Raw genomic sequence first — 7913 nt, 5'->3', positions numbered from 1 at the left:
AATTTGGTACAATTTGGATTACGGTGATCTGATGCAGCTGTAATTCTGAAATGTGGAATTAAGATTACTCTTGGCGTGTAGGATTGAGATAGTTGTGGATATTCGTACTCTTGGGTACGAATAGTACTAAATAGTACCAAATTTGGTACAATTTGGATTTGGGTGAACGGATATAGCTGAAATTCCGAGATTTGGAATAAGGAGTACTATTGGAGTGTAGGATAGATAAAGTTTTGGAAATATTTAGTTATGGGTAGGAAAAGTACTAAATAGTACTAAAATTGGTACAATTTAGATTTCAATGATGGGATACATTTGGAATCGTGAAATTCGGAATTAAAATTGCTGTTGGAGTGTTGATAGAGGTAGGTTTGGAAATTCGTACTTTGGATACGAATAGTACTAAATGGTACCAAATTTGGATTTGAGTTGTCGGATGTATCTGGAATTCTGAAATTCGGAATTAAGCTTATTGTTTGAACATTGCACTGAGGTAGTTTTGAAAATTTGTACTTATGGGTACGAAAAGTACTAAATGGTACTAAATTTGGTACAATTTGGATTTCGGAGATCTGATGTAGCTGCCATCCTCAAGTTTGGAATTAAAATACCTGTTGAATTGTAGGATTGATAAAATTTTGGAAATTTTTAGTTATGGGTAGGAAAAGTACTAAATAGTACTAAATTTGGTACAATTTGGATTTGAGCGAACGGATAGAGTTGAAATCAAAGAATTTGGAATTAAGATTACTGTTGGAGTGTAGAATTGAGATATGGAAGTAGTTTTTGAAATTCGTACTTATGAGTACGAAAAGTACTAAATTTGGTTCAATTTGGATTTGAGCGAACGGCTGGAGCTGGAATCTTGAAGTTTGGAATTAAGATTACTGTTGGGGTGTAGGATTGAGGAAGTTTTGGAAATTCGTACTTATATGTACGAAAAGTACTAAACGGTACTAAATTTGGTACAACTTGGATTTGAGCGAACGGTTAGAGCTGGAATCTTGAATTTTGGAGTTAATATTACTGTTGGGGTTAGTTTTGGAAATGCGTACTTAGTTTTGGAAATGCGTACTAATACCCTAGACAGACGGCAGAGTTAATTTGCATTAAAAATTCCTTAATTTGAATTAACTTTTTACCCTGACAGACGATAGTTTCTGCATTTATGAAACAGCTGTTTGTGTTGTTTGTTTGTACCCAGCAGACCATTTCATAAAGCTTTACAAAAGTTCGCCAAAATATGCGAAACAAATACACTTTCTACCTTTGATCTTTTCACCACGATGAAGCAAAAATAAATTTAATTTATTCGCGATATTTTTGAGTCTTTTTAATATTATAAAAATATTGCAAAACTTTAAAAAACATTTGAGGAAGATATGTATAATTTTCGATAGAATTGGTATGGTGGGTAATGAACTTTTTTGTGAAAATAAAAATTGAAAATGAGATTTGTTAGAAGGCGTGAAAAACGATTAGCTGCTATTCTACTCGCGAAAGACCACTACTTATTTTGAAGAAACGCGAAAATTGCTCATTTGCTTTCCCTTTAAAACATGGAAATTTGACAAAAGATACATAATTGATTTTCAACAGCATTGCCATATTGAAATTGCTAAATTCAGTTTAAATTTCCTTTGATTTTGTGCATTAAGAATGTGGATAATGCACGAATTAATTTGAATTAAGGCAGTTAATGCAAATTAACGCTGCCGTCTGTCTAGGGTATTATGCTTACAAAAAGTACTACATTTTGTACAATTAGGATTTGGGTGAAATCCTAAAATGTGGCGCTCGAATCCTAAAATGTGGAATTAGGTACACTTAGGGGTACGAAATGGTTCCATGTATGGTACAATTTTGTATTGGATGAACGGATAGATCTGGATTCGTGAGATTTGGAATTAAGATTACTGTTAGCATTTGCTTATAACGTCCGATTTAAGAAATATGTGCCATAAATATACGAAAAGTTGTAAATGACACAGGATTTGGTACAATTTGTTATTGTGTAAAGGGAATTTTGAAATAATAGGAGGAGGTTCGTATTTATGTATTTACATGTAATGTACTAAATAGTTCTATAATTGGTTTTGGGGGGATCAGATAGAGCTGGAAATGAGGATGACGGTTGTTGGGTTAGGCCGTATTTGCGCTGAGAACCTCAATTAAAATATCTCAAAAAATGTGGATTGCTCTTGATGTGTAGGCGTGACGAAAATCGAACTAAAGTGCTACGTATTAGTACACAAAATGTTTCCACCATTCTATATTATATATTGTTTATTTGTTTTGTATATTTAACGCAAACGAAGTAGCGGGCACTTTGCTAGTATGTGTATATAGACGTATTCTTGATGGGTGCTACTGAAACCGGATGCGCATCAAAATCGTATGGAAATTGCGCGATTTTTAGCCACTTTAAGGTTTTTTGCATTGTGTGATGCAACTGGCGGCACACTTTGACCGCTGAGTGAAACATCGAAATATGCATAGGTATTGAAAGAAATTGATTCGCTGTATCCAAAAACGGATGCGCATCAACTGATTTTAACTAATTCGCGAATAATAGGCTTTTTAATTTCCACATTTTTTGAATGATTGTAATTTCAATATTACTCTTAATTTCCTATCCTTATAAGTAGACATCGGATTTTTGCATGTTTTTTATTTCTCAACTGATTGGACTCAAATGTTGGATCTAGGCGTTTTAAGGGTCAACTTTTCGATATTTAGGGTCATATCAAGAACATGCAAAAAATATGCAAAATATATGCAAAAAATATGCAAAAAATATGCCAAAAAATATGCAAAATATGCAAAAAATATGCAAAATATGCAAAAAATATGCAAAATATGCAAAAAATATGCAAAATATGCAAAAAATATGCAGAATATGCAAAAAATATGCAAAATATGCAAACAGCTTTTGGCCGAAAATAGTCATAAAATTCGTAAAATTGTCAATTAATGATAGAAAAATCATCAAAAATCTTCAAAGTTTTCTAAATTAAGATATTTGGGCGCTTAACGCTATTTTTTAGCAGATTATTGTGTTATCGAAACCTCTTACGACAGTGTGGCGTAGGGTATAAAAGAATGGTATTGTAATACAATTTTTTTTATTATTAAACTATGCACAAATATAAAATTTGGTAAAATATCAAACGTTCTATGTAAAATTCAATATTTTCTTTGTTATAATTTGTAGCGTTGGGCTGGTTATTGTTCATAGGGAACAAATCTATGACGGATTTTTTAAGGCGGCAACCGCATACAGTTTTTAATTTGGTCAGATTTTAAGACTGTCACCAATTTTTTTATTATTAAACTATGCAAAAATATAAAATTTGATAAAATATCAAACGTTCTATGTAAAATTCAATATTTTCTTTGTTATAATTTGTAGCGTTGGGATGGTTATTTTTAAAAGGGAACAAATCAATGACGGATTTTTTAAGGCGGCAACCGCATAAAGTTTTTAATTTGGTCAGATTTTAAGACTGTCAAAATTTTAGCACAATTGGAATATGTTAACATGTGCCACTGGTGCCTCGACATTATGAAAATCTCTATTTTTTGGCTATTTAGCGATTTCGGCGACCCATTTCTCTGGAATGGTTTAAGCTTTTTGTCCATATTAAGCATTAAACTAAAGGCCATTCTGTTCTTAACATTTCTTGCTGAACAACAAAATATAAGTATATATAATAAATGTAATACTAAATAGGTATTACAGAATTCGAGATTATAAAGCCAATGTCCCGAAAAACGTGACTAGGTACGCCTTTTGTGCGAAAATGGAGACTATTAAAAAAAAACATTATCTTAATTTTTATCAATTTTTGGAATGAAAACAATTGTCTTTTACATTTTGTTCTAAATTAAATTTATTCAAGAGTCAGACATCATGTGGTTTTGGAGCTATCTGGGTACAGCTGACTACTTGAAGAACGCTCTGCTATGTAGTTCGCAAGTTTCAAGTTGTTTACCATCCTTTGCGACTTCTGGAAATTCGGAGTTTAATCTCTTGAACAACAAGAATTATGCCAGTCCTTTTTCCAGGATTTTCGGCATTTGCTGTTTTGGAAGTTTGGATCAAATATTTCTGAAGAAATTTTAATCTTTGCTTTGTTAAGATTTTTGTCGCCTTTTGACTCTTTACGGCGTTTTGCACCGTTGGATCAAACAATGCCAGGTCAGCAAGTTCAGGACTAAGATACCACAGATTATTAATTATGTTGTTATTTCCTTTTTCAGAAATTTGTGTGCCAATTTTTTCATATTTCAATACATTTTCAATGAGGTCTAGGTCTTGTTTTGATGCTAAACGTATCGTAGAATCTGAAGAACCATCTGTCCCGAATACAATCAAGCGTGGCTTCAAGAAAATCGTAACTATGCAATTGTCATTGGTGCTGGGCCCTGTAAGGTGTATATGAACGTTACTAGTATCATTATGGCTACAGTAGAAGCTATCCGTGAACAGCGGAGAATAAACCGTGAAAAATAAACGCAACAGCTTCAAGGAACGAGGCTATTTGTGTACAATGGCATGGAATACTATTACCAGATATTCTCAAAACAGGGAAGAAAAAACGGGTTGCTGTTCTGGTATCACATGGGGGTAAATAACAACTCCTAGGTGTTCCTGAAACTGACAGTAGCTCATGGGAGAAATAAGAACTAGCAGTGTACAAATGCCTAGAAAAATGGGGTCTCACCAGCTCGAGCAGATATTAGGTCGAGAGCTTCTGTACCACCGTACAAACTTGTTAGAAAATTGTTGAGAGGGATTTTTGACTGCAAGTTTGGAAGCACATCCAGACATCAACCAAACATATTCAAGCGACTTCTATAAGAATAGTCTGCGATTGCCAAATCCAAGTTCGAAGTAGACGAGAGTGTTTTAAAACTACTGCCCAACCCACTTCCCAAGAACAAGAGGCCGAAGAAGCACCTTGCGTTTAAATCGTTCGAGACTGGACGCCCCAGAATGTTTTTTCTATTTTATTTATTTATTTGGTATCTTACACGACAACAACTGAGTGTTATAAGTGAGAGTTTGGGTTATTGATTTTACAAAACGTATAATGAACAAGATAATGTTTATATAGATATAATATAGGATATATTGGGTAAACATTATCAATAGGTTAACAAGAAATAGAGACAATAGATTGAGTTTAATACAAAAAATAGTGAAAACGATATTCAGAAATATTTTTAGGTCCAAAACAAGACCTAAACCGCATTGAAGATTTACTTAATACGAAAGGCATTCACAAGCAAATATCAGATAAAGGAAATAACAAAATGATAGATTTATCATATGTGGTACCTTAGTCCTGCATTTATTGGTCTGGCATTGTTTGACCTGACAGTGCAAAACACCGTAAAGATCCAAAAGACGACAAAAATCTTAACAAAGCAAAGATAGAAATTTCTCCAGAAATAATCGATCTAAACTTACAAGAATCAACTGCCGAAATTCCTAGAAAAAGGTTTACCAGGCATAATTACAAGTGAGACTTAATTGTTGTTCAAGAGATTAAACTTTAACCTTCAATTTCTTGAAAAAGATAATGCAGTTGTCATCTGTACCCAGATGGCTCCAAAACTACTTTATGTCAGTCCCTTAATGCCCGTTCAAGACGTAGCTATATATGAGTTCACAGATATCTCCCGTGTAAGCAACATTTTATAATTTCAATGCATAGGTAACGTTACCGAGTCAAAAACGGCCGTGTTGCTTACACCAAGGATTTTACCTGGTTAATCGTTGCCAATGTGTTAAAAGTTGTAAAACACTTCTGTGGCAATGATAATGAATGAAAATCACCAATATTACCAGATGATTTCAAAATTTACACACCTCGGCAAATGGCATGTAGAAATTACCAAACGCGTAGGTAAAGATAACTAATTGGTACCTACCTACCCGTTTACCCAGACGTTGAAATTACGGGCATAAGTGAATTAAAATATGTATGAACAAAATGTAAGCGTTTGTCATTGAAGCCATACAATGAATGTACAAATGTCCATCTTTGTAAAAACAAAATTACATTTGAAAAAGGAAATGTTTGATGGATAGCGATGCCATTCCACGGCCGATATGTCTGATGAGCCCCTACAAAAGGCGAAACATGTCACATAATGGTGGTTGTGGGGGTTCGAATCTTCAGCTTTCCTTTTTCACTTGCAAACATCATCGGTTATTAAGCTCTACTCCAACAAGAAATGAATAGAAAAAATAGACCTTCACCCTAATAGGCAACATTATAGATTTTAATAACTTCGAGGCCCCAGTACCACGTTTTAACATATTGCATTGCGCTCAAACTTTGGCAATCTTAAAATCTAACGATACTAAGAGGTTTAGGCGGCTTCCCGGCTAAAAAATCCAGCCCAATGCTACAAATTAAATTAAGATGCTACAAAAAAGAAAATATTGAATTTTCCATTGATATTTTATGAAATTTTATATTTTTACATAGTTTAATAATAAAAAAAATGGTATTACGATACCATATTTTTATACCCTACACCACACTGTCGTAAATGGTCTCAATAACATAATAATCTGCTCGAAAAATCGACGTTATACGGTCAACAGTTTTAGTTTAGAACACTGTTATGCATTTTTTGATGGTTTTTTCAACTTTAAATGACAATTTAACGACTTTTATGATGATTTTCGACCAAAATCTGTTTGCATATTTTGCATACTCTGCATATTTTTTGCATATTTTGCATATTTTTTTGCATATTTTGCATATTTTTTGCATATTTTGCATATTTTTTGCATATTTTGCATATTTTTTGCATATTTTGTGCATATGCAAAATATGCAAATATGCAAAATAAATTCGAAATATGACCCTGCCATTGAATTTAGATTTCTTTGAAACGAATTTTGGTCCAATCAGAATCTTCGTATCTTTAATATTAAAAAATATGCAAATATGCAAAATCCGATGTCTACTTATAAGTTATCACTGTAAGCAAATAAGCTTTCACGATGGTATACCACATTTCTTGATGAAGTTTTAGCAGTACACATTAATTATTGTATGGGATTTTAGCGAAACAGTTGAAGAACTCCCAAATATTTTTTTTTAATTTTTCGAATCAAACCAAAAAATATATTTTCAACAATATTTTCCAACAATAAGTTTTTCTCTTTTGTTGTTGCTATAGTATGCAGTTTATGTACCCAATCTCTATAAATTTGGTATCATATTTCTCTACGCATTGTCTAGATTCCGCATATATTTTTTAATTTATTTTTTGAGGGTTTGTACGGACTCTGGGACAGGATAATTTGGATTACTTCAAATTTTTTGTATTATTTGTTGATTTTCCGCGAAAATAATAATTAATTTTAAAACTATTTAAACATCTACGAATAGATATGGGATGCTGTTAACGATTTATGCATACAGTTTCTCATAACAACAAATAAAATATTTTTAGATATTTGTTCTTTATATGAGAATAAAAACCGCTGTAACTTTTGCGCGCATCGTCCAATTTTGTGAACGCGAACAGACTTGAAACCAGAATTTTTTTCTTAACCTCTATGCAAAAAATTGTAGATGCGCTCGCAAAAAATTTTTTTAATTTTTTTCATATGGAATTGCAAAGGATTTTTGTTTTTCGCCATATATCTAAATACCTAAATTAACCTAAATGTGCTAAGAACAGATCCCTTGTTTTTTAAAATTAATAGCTGACAGACTTAATCAACACAGTCTACGCAGAATACATTTATAGCACTGTCACAAGTACTACTAAAAACTTTCGTGTGCGGGAGATGTATAACAGAGTTGTCCTAAATCGGGGTTCATATCTCGGGAAGTATTGTTTCCCCTAGCAAAATGGAATATATATGATTTCTAGGGAGA

This window comes from Musca autumnalis, unplaced genomic scaffold (genome assembly GCF_047663935.1).
Source record: "Musca autumnalis isolate F117 unplaced genomic scaffold, ASM4766393v1 scaffold_3, whole genome shotgun sequence".
Taxonomy (NCBI): domain Eukaryota; kingdom Metazoa; phylum Arthropoda; class Insecta; order Diptera; family Muscidae; genus Musca; species Musca autumnalis.
Note: the sequence above shows the minus strand (reverse complement) of the source record.